A 13,891-nucleotide genomic window follows, 5' to 3' on the forward strand; every position below is an offset into this window, starting at 1 on the left:
CATAATTCACCTCTTCACCCGGTGGAGGACAAAAACCAGTTTGATGGTCACCCCTACACAATTCACAACACATCACATGTTGATTTTTAGAAGGGCTCCCATTTATCTCTTTGATTTGTTGAGGGAGTTTTGACATTTGTTGAGTGAGCAATTCCACTTGTTGTGTCAATAACTTGTTTTGAGCAAGTATTGCATCACTAGTGTTCAATTCAAGAACTCCCGGTTTTCTTTGCAATGCACTACGGTTGTGTTGCCCTTGATGATCATTCAAAGCCATTCTATCAATGATAGCAATCGCTTCTTCAGCAGTTTTTGACATCAACGAACCACCCGCGGTAGCATCTAAAAGAGTTTTTGGTTGAGGTTGGAGTCCATTTCTAAAGATATGGATTTGAGACAATTCATCAAACCCATGACCTTTGCATTTTCTAACCATGGACTTGAACCTCTCCCATGCTTCATTGAGAGATTCATTCGAACCTTGAGAGAACACCGCAATAGAAGTTTTCGCTTCCATGAACCTATTGTGAGGAAAGAACCGATCCAAGAACTTCTCTTCTAACTCGTTCCAATTTGTCATGACATTATTAGGTTGATCAAGGTACCATTCCTTAGCTTTTCCAATTAAGGAATGAGGAAAAAGTCTCCTGAACACCTGTTCTTCTTGGTCTTCCGGAGCACCAATTGTTCCGGCAATCTCGTAGAACTTTGTTAGATGAGTGAATGGATCCTCGTGATCTGCCCCTGTGAACGGATTTTGGTATAACAATTGAAGTAACCCCGTCTTCATCTCGGAGTTTCTTCCATTGGCCTGATCACGAGCAAATTGTGCATTGAGACGAGGGCTGTTAACACATGGCCCTCGAGGTGGTGGTGGATCCGCAGCCATTTCTTCCTCAACCAAGTTTTCAACCGGAGTTGAAGAAGAAGATGCTTCTTGTTGTTGTCTTCTTTCCCTAGCTAGTTGTCTCCTCCTACGAGTTTTGCTATTCTCTCTACGAGCAGTCCTCTCAATCTCAGGATCAAAAAGGAGTTGATCTGCAGGTATACGTCCTCGCATAAACTGTAATCTGAAAAACTAACCAAGCAAATTAACAAACACAAGGAAAATAAATTTAGAAACAAGATATTAATTATAAGACTCAATACAAAACAAACTATTGCAATGCTTGCAATATCTAAACAACAATCCCCGGCAACGGCGCCATTTTGTTGAAAGAGTATTGTGGTGTACTTTTCGCTATTATCGTATCCACAGGGATTATTGCGATATCACCGCCGTTCTATAGCCTATTTTGTCTTGAGTTATGGTTACTTTAAATTTGGGTTTGCAAAAGATCATTCAATTCTTTTAGTAGCAAAGAGTAAATTAATGAAAGTTCTAAGTTAAAGAAAATGTATCAAGATTCGATTTCATCGACCTAAATTTGTATGTCTCCTTATAAATAGATGCTTATGAACTTGCTAACGATCAATATAATTACGTATCGACACCTATATCGTCCGTGTCCGCAACGATATAGTTAGATTTACCGTATTGTTTAACCGACGATTTCTCCACCGTTTAAACAATACAAATAACGTTTTAAGAACCGATACTTAGTAAACATCAAACTCTAAATCCATGTCTGCAACTTATAGTTTGAAAGATGATTAGTTAGGTCTAGATACAAACATTGATGTCTCAAACACTCATACCAAAGAAAAAGCTTTAATAAACAAACTAAACCATCTATATTGATCATCACTTGTTCATACACATATATTCACAAGAAAAACATACAAAAGGCTAGGAAGATTACATCTTATCTTGATACAAAAGTGATTTAGCTATCCATGAGAATGGTAGCTTGCATAAGAAGGTAAGGATGAAGATCAACAAGCATCAAATGGCGATTAATCGACGATCAAGGCCTCCAATCTTCAACTCTATATTTGCTACAGTGTATATTGCTCTTGTTTCTCTCTAAAAATATCTCCACACTCCTTCAAAAGTGATCTGGCCCATAAACAAATAAACAAAGTTTCGCAGACCGCGCTTAGCGCGGTGCAGCCCGCTAAGCGCGCTATCATTAATTGCTCAAACCGCCCAACCGCGCTAAGCGGGCTCCAGACCTCGCTTAGCGCGGAACTCTCTGCCAGAACTTCCTTCTTTTCTTCAAAAGCGCGCTTAGCGGGCTCAACCTCGCTTAGCGCGCTACCTCTTTTCAGCAATCCTTGGCTTTGGCCTTGGAACATCTTCAAAGTGCTTTTTCCATGGTCCAAGCTTCCAATTATCTATAAAAACTACAAAATCCAACATAGATTGCAAAGATAAGAACTATTCAACAATAATATAAATATAAGAATATATATATACCAAATGACAATAAAATACTACTTATTAACCACAAAAAGACTTGAGAGTTACCAAAAATTACCTAAGATATTTACACAAATTGGTAACTAACAGTGATTTAGGATTTAAATTCTATAGAGTGTTATATTGATGCATTGAATCACTAACATAAACTCAAAAAGCTAATTGTAGTATTTTATAACCTGTCCATATCACAAATGTTTAGGTTTGCTAACATGGTTATTGATTTCTGTAATGACTATTTGTTGTTATTGTTGATTCATTTGAGCAGGTATATCCAGAGGTTGTTCCTTTTCCCAACTAAACCCAACGCATCGTGCTCCCCCTCTTCTGAAACGCAATATCTGCTTCATGGCTTCTCCATTCTTCAACATATACACCAACTTCCTATTATATGATACTTACAGCAACCAAAGAATTGGGCAAAAAAAAACAGGAGAAATGAAAAGTTTTGGAGAAAAAATTGTCAAGTAAAGCATCGCTTCTCTCTCCTTTCCCTTAGAGACATTCATGATTATAGCTAATCTACAAGTTATTATGTGTTATTGTCATGGTTTTTTTCCAGATATATTTTGGAAGTATGCAGAATATTTTTCGTACATTATAAAGTAAAGTTCAACGGGCATTGATTAAAACTGGACCTCTTATATATTTTAAATATTTTGTTTTACCTTTATGCTACTGTTATTTTGACATAGTTAAAGGATTGATATGAATAAATATGCAGTTTGGGGAAGTAAAGATAGAAGAAAGTGAAACAAAGATAGAGTGGTTATGTTTTACCTTTCTGCTTCTAATGTCAATTAAGGTTTTTATAGTGTTTTTTATTTGTGTTGGAACTTCAATGTTTATGTCTCTAAGGTTGGTGACCAATTTTGAAATACAAATCTAATTGTTCTTGATCCTAATAGCAATGTTTTTGTTTATTTATGTCACGTGACTGACTTTCATGTTTGTTATTGATTCTATAGTGTTCACATGCTTCCATTTCATGATGTGATTATTAATGTCCTTTTAAGATACACAATTATGTCCTTTATATTAATTGCGTAAGTCATAGATAAAAGTTCCTCATGTTTTGCTTAACATCATATACATGATTTGACTCTGTTGCTGTTGTTGTTGTTGTATCAGTAACATGGTATATTAGGTGCCTATATGAGTTGATTTATAAGACAAGTGACATTCACCATGAGCCAACCTCTTGACGAGCCGCCGCACACATCAGAAAGGAACCATGCTGAAGGTTTACAATGATCTGAAAGCAAATGTAGCTTCGGTAAGTCAGCAGCAGCAACTTCAACGTTTCAAGTCATCGGAGCAGTTTTGTTTTAGAGAAAACATTTGCACGGCCAGGAATGGTTGAAGACACAATAATTTTTAAACTACTTTTACAAGTTTTATATGATGCTTTTTTTCCCATTTATTTTTACATTTTAAAAGGAAAAAAATCTCAACCCAATAACGTAGAAAATCTCCACAACCTTCTCTCGGCATTTACAACTTGTGTGTTTATGTTGATGTCAAATATATTTTGATTTAGGTGAAAACCTTACAATTTTTGTTATGGTGGCAAGTATCTTTTCATAAACTATGATCTTTTGTAGTTATATATTAATAATAAATAGTAAATGTTTTTTTATTTGCAAGTATATGTAAGTTATATATATATATATATATATATATATATATATATATATATGTATGTTTTTTTATAAAATTTTGTTAACGTATCAAGACTGAATTTTATCTTGAATTTCAAGAATAATATATACTTGTGTCAGTCGTATTGTATCTGTGTCCGTCTCCGTCGTAGTAAATATCTGAGTATGAGTCGGCTAAAGTGAAGGAAGAAATGATTGAATAAATATGCGATAGCTATAAGTGAAAAGAATACACAAATTTGGCTGTCAACACTTAGACTTTTATGCAATTTCTTCTTTCATGCAAGTAGTGTCTTTTTTTCTCTATCAAAATCAGGTGTTGTGAAGTTTAAAGACTTATTCTATGAAATTGTTTTGTTTAGGACTGAAGAATTTGTATTGAACTATTGAAAGATGTCTCTAATAGTTCAAGTTAACTCATCATTGTATTCCTTCTATGTGTGTTTAAAAAATGTCACAAAAATTGGCAGAATTATTTTTTTTTTTTTTGGAAATTAAGCATGTGACTAATTTAGTGAAGTTTGAATTTTGACGCCCCTTTAGACTTTATTTTGTTCTTTATAGTTCTGATCCATGGGTTATTTACAATGAGTATATGATAGAGATCGGAATTTATGAATTTTTTTTTAAAACAATACATACAAACTTTATTGCAAGTATTAATAATTGGGAGAGCAAGAATAATCAACTACTCCATGTTAAAAAAGAAACATTGTGGAATAAAAGAAAAGTATAGATCCCGTCAACCTTATTTGGATTCTATATATGACAGTTACTTAGTTACAGCATGGAATATTCCAACTATTATTGAGCTTCAAATGTGATGAGAATACAGAACAATGGTGAGTAACAATTATGAGTTGTCATGTTGATAAAGGGGAGCTATCATACATTTTAGGTTTGAAAAAATGGCCTAATATTTCAAATAGGTTGAATAAATTTCTTAATGGAAATTGTGTCAAAAAAAATTCTTAATGGAAATTATATTTTTTTAAACTTATAAAATTATATTTTTTATATTATAATAATATATGTAGAAAATTGTAAGCATTTGATGAGAGCTGTCATACAATTTAGGTTTGGGAAATGGGCTAATATCTCAGTTTTAATAATTTTTTAATTAACTCATTTGGATTCAAATTGGGGTCGTTAACTCATCTGGATTCACGGGTAGATGTGAACGTATCTATTAGATACCAGTTGTAAACTAATAACTTTAATGACCTTCTTTAATTCTTTCTTTTGCTACTGTTTAATATAATTGAAATTAGATAATCAGTTGCACGGTTTATTATAAGTACGGATCAATGCTTAAAAGAGTCTATATTTGTAACTATGTGAATGTTAACTAATTGAAAAATATATTTGTATTGAAAAATATATTTGTAACTATGTGAATGTTAACCAATTGATAAATAAATTCAATTTTACAAATAATAGTTTGATAGACGTGTAATATGAACCCAGACAGGACCCGTGCGGTAGCACGGGTTTCTTACTAGTTTATAATTAAAATTATAAATTAAAGACAATCATGTTTAAACGGATGCGGTAGAGTATTAATATGCTTCATGCACATTTTTAAATAACTTTTTTATATGAGAATTTCTGAATGGACCCCTTAAATCTTTTAGTTATTTGGCGAATTTTTTTTATGCCCTTTACTTTTGTAGATGTACCTTCTGAAGTACGGTTTTTTTAAAAAAAAATGGTTTTTTTTTCTATAGATACATCTAAGAAAGCCTTAAAACATAATGAAATTTGAAATTTTCCCAATTATTTAAAAAAAATCTAAATTCATGAAATCTTCCGTAGCAACATCTACAGAAGGTTTTGAAAATAGAGTATTTCTTAGTTGTACCTATAGAATATTCTGTTATATTTTAAATCAATTACATTTCACTCAAAAACTCAATTTTTATAACAAAAAAAGAACATCAAATTATAATAAACACTACTAGAAATACATGTATTACCTGCGGAATTTCCTACGGAAAATATTCCGCAGGTATACCTGCGGATTTTCCTGGGACATTCTTAAGTGAAATAAGATTTCCTGCGGATACAGAGTTGGCTGAAAATTCCGCAGGAATACCTGCGGATTTTGCTGCGGTTTATATATTTCAAACAGAAAACAAAATTATAATGCAAATTCCGCAGGTAAATCTGCAGGAAAGTTTCCTGCGACTTTTGCTGCGGATAACTATTTTATTACAAAATCCGCAGGTAATTCCGCAGGAAAGTTTCCTGCGGATTTTGCTGCAAATTTAACTATTTTCTTAAAATAATAGTAATTTTTGTCTAAATTTTTTTAAAAAAATTAATCATTATATTTAATGGTTAATTATTTAATATTATTATATAATGTTTTATGTGAATTGTGTTATTTTTTAAATTTTTTATTTTAATTTTTTAATGAAATAAAGGTATTAAAAATTTTGAGAATGGGTATCAAAGATTTTTTTTATAATAACTAATTTTTTTAAAAAAATACATAAGTAACTCATATTTCAAAATATTACCTTAATAACCATGTTTGGTCATTCTATATTGCGCCTCCTATTTTTTTTAAAAAATTTCAATAACCCGTGAATTTACTGTTACTTACGGATTTACCTGCAAATTTACCTGCAGAATTTTTTTTTAAAAAGTAACTTGTGCCATTGGAATAACGACTAGGTGAAAAACACCTCCAAACATGATTGACGATTTCTCAATGCATCTCGTAGATCTTTTAGACACCACGCAAAATTTGATTTATGCCCCCAACTTCCGTAGATACATCTTTGGAAGGACCCTTTTTACAAAAATCTTTGTGGGTATCAATTAAAATAATTAAATATATTTTGGTTAGAAATTCTAATATATATATATATATATATATATATATATATATATATATATATATATATATATATATATATATATATATATATATATATATATATATATATATATATATGAGAAAATTGATTTAAATATTTTCTAAAAATAATAGTATTTTTTTAAATTAATATAATTCTTCGATTTGTATTATAATAAGAGGTATGAAAAATAAAATTAAAAAAAGGTATAATAAAATTTTGAGTTAAATGGTTATGCACAATATATAATTTAGCCATGTCATATAAAAAATTTAAAAATTATAGTTTGATTTAGCATGATACATGATCGTGATTGATTGACAGTGTAAAATTATTTTACATTGTCAGTCATTTTTCTCTAAAATTTAAAAGAAAAATCTGATAAAATTTCTACATATAAATCGAACTTACTCTCTATCTTATATTGGACCAACCTTAAAAACAAATGTAAGATTAACTATCATTATTTTACTAATTACTACAAATTATCTCATATTGGACCAACACTAAAAACAAATGTAAAATTAACTATCATTATTTTACTACAAATTAAAATTATAGTTAATTTCAATTTAATATACAATTGTTTGTATAAATTACACATATAAACTACCACCTATATATATATATATATATATATATATATATATATATATATATATATATATATATATATATATATATATATATATATATATATATATATATATATATATATATATATATATATATATAGAGAGAGAGAGAGAGAGAGAGAGAGAAAATGGATGATGCCCTGACAGTGTAAAAAAGTTTTACACTGTCAACCAATCACGACCATGAATCAGGACAAGTCAGACTGTATTTTAAAAAAACTTATATGACATGGCAAAACGATTTGTTTCTATTGGATGACAGTGTAAAACTTTTTTACACTGTCAGTGCACTACCTTTAACCTCATATATATATATATATATATATATATATATATATATATATATATATATATATATATATATATATATATATATATATATATATATATAAAAGTATGTATCATTTTTTGGTTATTAATATTATTATTATTATTATTAATAAGTTATATTAGTTTTTTTTTTTAAAAAACCAAGGTTATATATAATAAATTATAATAGATTTTCTACATATTGTTTATGGGTTTAGTCTTGTATACTGTATCTCACCCCGTTAACTTCTGAAAATGTTTCTTCCCTTCATAAGCACTTATGAGAAGTGCTTTTTCATTCTAAAAAACACTTATTTTTAAAAGTCATTTTCTCTACTCTCCTGATCATCATGAAACAATGCTACCAAATAATCAATCAATTGATTCACTCCCAAAGAATGATTCACTCCCAATGAATGATAAGGAATTACCGGAAAAAAATATGAATGACGGGGTGACGGGATTCCGGCTGGGGGACGTTTCCGACGACACGTCCAATTTGTGGAGCCGCGGAAGTCGAGATTGAGAGGTGCGGCGGAGCTATGAGGTAAGCGTGGAGGTCGCGGGGGAGTTTCAAGGTTGTTCTAGCGTTTTCGTCGACAAATCCGGTGAGACAAGTATTCCGCGTTTTTGATTTTCTCTTCTTCTCTTCTGTTCAATTCTTGGTCGCTTAATCGTAGTTGTGTTATCATTGATGATTGTTGCTCAGTTCTTGCTATCGAATGCTTTCAAAGTGAAGAGTTTTTCATCTTACACACAAGGTGTTTGATGAAAAGTCTCAACCAAGCTCTTAGTCTTAGCATGTATTAATATAAAGCTAGTCTTATACACATACAACAAATCAGAATACTAATACTAGCTTGAGAAGAGAACGAAATGTGAAATTTACAAGAAAACAAGAATACACTGTATGTAATGGGAAATACATATTCTAGGTTCAACAAGGCACAGTGCAAACAAACAAAATCAAAACAAAACATGTCAATAGATTATGAACGTGAGTTTTATTCTGTTTTTTCATCACAATCGAATTTGGATACTTGTCAATAAAATGCATATAACATCATATAGTGATTAACTTATTATATAGAACCGTCTATGCTCATGCTTCATCCTAGTTTATCAGTACTAAAAAAACTCAAAACGGAAGCCAAAAACTGACCAATAATCAGAGCTGTGACCATTGAATATCCTTGATATTGATTATCATGTTTGTGCATGTATCTTATTTGACTTTTTTATGTATCTTTGTAATTTGGTATTATGCAAATAAAATCCCTCTTTTCTAAGGGTTTGGAATTTCAGTAACAGCTTAATTAAGTGTTTATCATATAGATCTGTTGGGATAAACAGCTTAATTAACTGTTTATCATATAAGTGCTTATCTAGTTATATGTATAACAAATCAAATAAAGTCAAACTGTTTTTACATAAGCTATAAGTTGTTTTCATTAGCTATTGTGTGGAGAGCTTTTGAAAATAAGCTGAAAACAGCGTATAGACACCGTATAGAGCTTTTGTGGATGATTGACATCTATGATGTGAACCTGATTAGAATTCAGGAATGAAAAGTATCGGTTGGAAACTGTTCTTAAGAAATTAGTTTTGTGTAATCACGTATTTAGCTTGAACAAATTTTTTTAGGGTGATTTTAACCGAGTGTTGAAATTTGATAGCAATTTGTTTTGAGTTGTCATGTGAAGGAGGCAATTTGTCTAGTTTTAAGGATGTACGGATGCTGTTTGTAATGGTCTATTATTTATGATGCTGTTATGATAAGTATATTCTTTTTAAATATTATGATCCTTTGCATAAGTCAAACACCGCTAAATTTCCTTTTGTTCAGTTAACTCTAGGTATCTAGGACTAGGATTGAGCTCTGGAAGTTTACTCTGCCGATACACTTACTGCCTGTATTACAATGAGGATATCGACTTGTATGCAGATGCCAGACTTTTTATGGTGATAGTGGGATAACGTATAACATGATGACTGCTCTTTAATCATTTTTTAGATAAATTACATGAATAATAATTATAAACATATGAAGTGGGAGAGGTGAGGGAGGAACTTGCGATTTTTCTTTGCGATTGTTATAACATGTTTGAAAATAGATATTGTTTGTTGAGAATGCATTGTTTCTTGTTTGGTTGAGCCAGACGTGCAACAAACAAATGGCATATACATTTAATACTTATATTTATGGAACTATGTGAGTTTCCCTTTCAGTTTCCGTATTTTCATTGCCTGAGATTGATCTTAACCTGTTAGAAATCTTGTTTAACAGGCGCCTCCTTTCTTGGTCCGCAAAGTATTCACTCAAATATTCTCATTCATCGATGTTCAATTATTCAATAGGTAATCTTGTTCTCCCACTTCCCATTTCATGTCATATTGCAGCATGCCTAATTTTTTATGGACTTAATCTGGTCATTGCTTGCAGTCTTCTGCTGCGCCGCGAGTGTTGTTCATTCAGCAATGGGGAGTATGTGAAGACAGGTTTGGCTGAATTAGAACAGTGGTGCATTGAGGCAACTGAAGAGGTTAGCACCAAGCAACTAATTTTGACTCTTTACTTTTCTATTTTATGATCTTAACCTCAATCTATTGTGTGTGTACAGTACACTGGCTCGGCGTGGGAGGAACTAAAACATATCAGGCAGGCAGTTGGATTCCTGGTAACTTTCAGCTGTCATACATATTCAAATTCAATTCAATAAGGAGCTTTGTCCTGTGAGTGCTTTCATAATTGTTATAAGAATATATATAAAACATATCTAATGACCCTTTTTAATAGGAAATACAATGAAGGTTGGAATGAAGTCAAGGAAAAATGAAAAACTAGCGTTAACATGGCAAGTGATGGAATACAACCTAGAGTTATTTGTTAATATGGCAATGTTTCAAACAGGGAGAGAAATCGTGAGATTGAAATGATGAATAAAAGTGCTGAGGCGTCCTCTGATTTAACTTTGTAGCAGATTTTATAGTAACTTGTTCTATAAATTTGCATTATAATTCAAAATATTTGAAATTATAATTTTATTTTTATATTATGGTTACATAGTTACATTATAAAAATATTTTAGATTTTTATAATGTTTCAAAAGTTTATAATTTTTTTTTTAATTTGAGATAGATATTACCTGCGGATTTACCTGCAGATTTTAGTTTCCTGCGGATTTACTTGCGGAAGTTTCCTGCGGATTTACCTGCTGAAACTTTCCTGCGGATTTACCTGCGGAATTACCTGCGGAACTTGCTGCCGAAAATATTACCCACGAAGGTTTTAGCTGGGGACCTAAAACCGCAGGAAAATCCGCAGGAAACGTGTTTCCTGCGGAAATTTAGATAAAATCCGCAGGTAAATCCGCAGGAAATTTGAGTATTTCTAGTAGTGAAATCATAGTAGTGCAATTGAGGTTTTTCAATTACTTTTATTTACTATAATTTGATGTTTCATTTTTGTTAAAAAAATTGGAGTTTAGGAATAAAAAGTAGTTGATTTGAAAATATAACAGAATGTTCTGTAGATATATTTACCGAATACTCTATTTTCAAACTTTCCGTAGATGTAACTACAAAATATTTCATGAACTTATTACTATGTTTTAACGCTTCCGTAGATGCACTTATGGAAAAAACCAAATTTTTTTAAAAAAATACTTCTGAAAGTACATCTACGAAAGTAGAAGATTAATTTTAGCAAATAAGTGGTGCGTGAAAAATCTAAGGGGTGGGGTGAGAAATAAATAACCGTACTTAAAATTTGGTTTTTAAAAACCGTTTTTTATTTTAAAAAGTTTTTCTGATTTTTTTCTATTTAAATAACTTAATTTGTGGTGGCTTCGTTATTTTTGATGGACTGTGACCCATTGAAGGAAAAGCTGCATATGGAGTGTTGAAATTACAAAGTTGATGGAAATACATAGCAATAAATGCTTGAAACTGAACAATTAAATTTTTAATGCTTAAAATGGAAAAAGAAAAAGCAATTGTAAAAAGAAAAATTGGTCTTATGCTTAAAATAGTTCCATTCAGTTTTATTTGAAAAAAAAAAAACGGTACGAAACAACACTTTATTTATAGCTCACCCATATTTTTTCTTTCTCACTTTTTACCATGATTGAATGTTCAACAAGCTGTTATAAGTTGTTTTAATGACTTTGCTTTGGATGCGTTCAGAGGTATAGCTCTTTCTCGAGTTCAAACTTCTCTCAAATATTTTGTTATTATGATGCTTGCTCATTGTTGTTTATTTGTCTCCAATAAGGTTGTTTGTTCTGAAGTGTTTTGAGTTAAATATTATTGACTTTTTTTCTATCATTTGAAGTTATGGTTTTGATTTATACTATATCTTGATTCTAAGCAATGCAGAGAAGGTCAGGATGTTCTCCACGAGCAAATTAAAGCAGCACTTATGGAGGTATTTACTGTAGCTGATGCAGCTTGCTATTTGTAGAGGTATTGCTTCTTGTTCATGCTTTGGAAAATAAATTATATCCTATGTATTTCAGTGAGCATCGAAAAATTAGTATGAGGTACTATTAACCTTAATGCTTTCAATTTTGCCGACAACATAATAATTTATATTTAAAAAGAAATAATTAAACACTTCAACAATAATTCAATAATTGATAAATTCAAATATATATATATATATATATATATATATATATATATATATATATATATATATAATAAGGGAAGGTATTATAAGCCCAATCGCATTAAAAAGCAGCTCAAATAGTTTGGAGATTACATCCATTATTGAATGAGGTGTATTTAATAATTTTGTCTTAGTTTTATAATTTTGTTGTGCAGTCTTTGTGGGCCTCTCCTCTACTTGTTTGAAAACTCTACTGTATAAGTTGTAATATATTTAGCTGTAACTTTTCAATGAATCTTCAAGTTATTTTATTTTTATCTTTCTTTAAAAGCTTATCTTTTATTATTATCCTAGTTAGATCTATCATTAGTTCTTTCATTATTGCATCTTAACCTTTATGTGGCTCCCCCTAAATCCCCCAATCTTTCTTCAAGAGAGCTCATAGAAGAAGCTGTCCAAATCTCCACCTTACATCTCAAAAATGCTTTGAACCAAACTCAAGACCAATGGATGAGAGATTTGCCCATATTTCTGCAGATCTAGCACAGCAAATGAGTCAATTTCAAACTAGATTGGATAGTGACAAGAATATTGAAGATTTAAGATATGACTCTCTCGTGGCTGTCCTCAACAAGATCTCACTTCAACGTGAAAAACAACTCGTTACAGGTGCTGCTACTGTGCAGTCAGGCGCAAGCTTCTTAGGTATTAACCAAAACTCATCTTCCATTTTCTTTGGTTCTCCCTCCTTTACCCAGATTTTAACCCCAAAGTATTCACCCTTAAGATAGTCTGCTGCATTTTCAATTTCACCCACCCAACCCACAATTTCTACTCATACACGCCTCACACTTCCACCACAACCACCATTTTTCCCACCTTATATTTCTTCAACCACGCCCTTTGTTTCCTCACAACCATATTCTGCCCCTTATTCCACCAGCTACCCTACCCTCAAACCCTTAACATTCCAACTTTACCTACTTTTAACACCCCTAAACTTGAACTTAATATGTTTGATGGTACAAACCCTTTGGATTGGTTGTTCCAAGTAGACCAATTTTTCAGTTTTTATAATTTACCACTCGAAAATCGTTTGTCGTTAGTCTCTTTCTACATGAAAGGTGACGCTTTATCATGGTTCAAATGGATGCATCAAAACCATTTTTTAACAGATTGGTTCTCATTTATTAGAGCTTTGGAATTACCATTTAGACCATCTACAAATTATAACCACCAGGTTGAGTTGTTTAAACTGAAACAAGAAGATTCGGTTCTGGATTACCGAACAAAATTTGAAAAATTGGGTAACCAAGCCATATGATTACCACCAGATGCTACTCTGATCTGTTTTATTTCGGGATTGAAACCAAAAATTCGTAATGAGATGGTTATTCATCACCTAACATTCATTTCCCAGGCCATTGGTTTGGCAAAACTCATTGAATCCA

At 31.4% G+C, this 13,891-nt stretch overlaps 1 long non-coding RNA gene across 1 annotated transcript; it reads left to right on the plus strand.

Annotated features, from left to right (window-relative positions):
* The first annotated feature begins 8,083 nt into the window (after positions 1-8,083).
* On the plus strand, positions 8,084-10,626 carry LOC131612335 (uncharacterized). Its single transcript, XR_009287355.1, has 4 exons — positions 8,084-8,439; positions 10,119-10,189; positions 10,275-10,374; positions 10,453-10,626. It is a non-coding gene; the product is annotated as an uncharacterized LOC131612335 (long non-coding RNA).
* Positions 10,627-13,891: the final 3,265 nt, after the last annotated feature.

The sequence above is a fragment of the Vicia villosa genome, linkage group LG6, assembly GCF_029867415.1.
Source record: "Vicia villosa cultivar HV-30 ecotype Madison, WI linkage group LG6, Vvil1.0, whole genome shotgun sequence".
Classification (NCBI taxonomy): domain Eukaryota; kingdom Viridiplantae; phylum Streptophyta; class Magnoliopsida; order Fabales; family Fabaceae; genus Vicia; species Vicia villosa.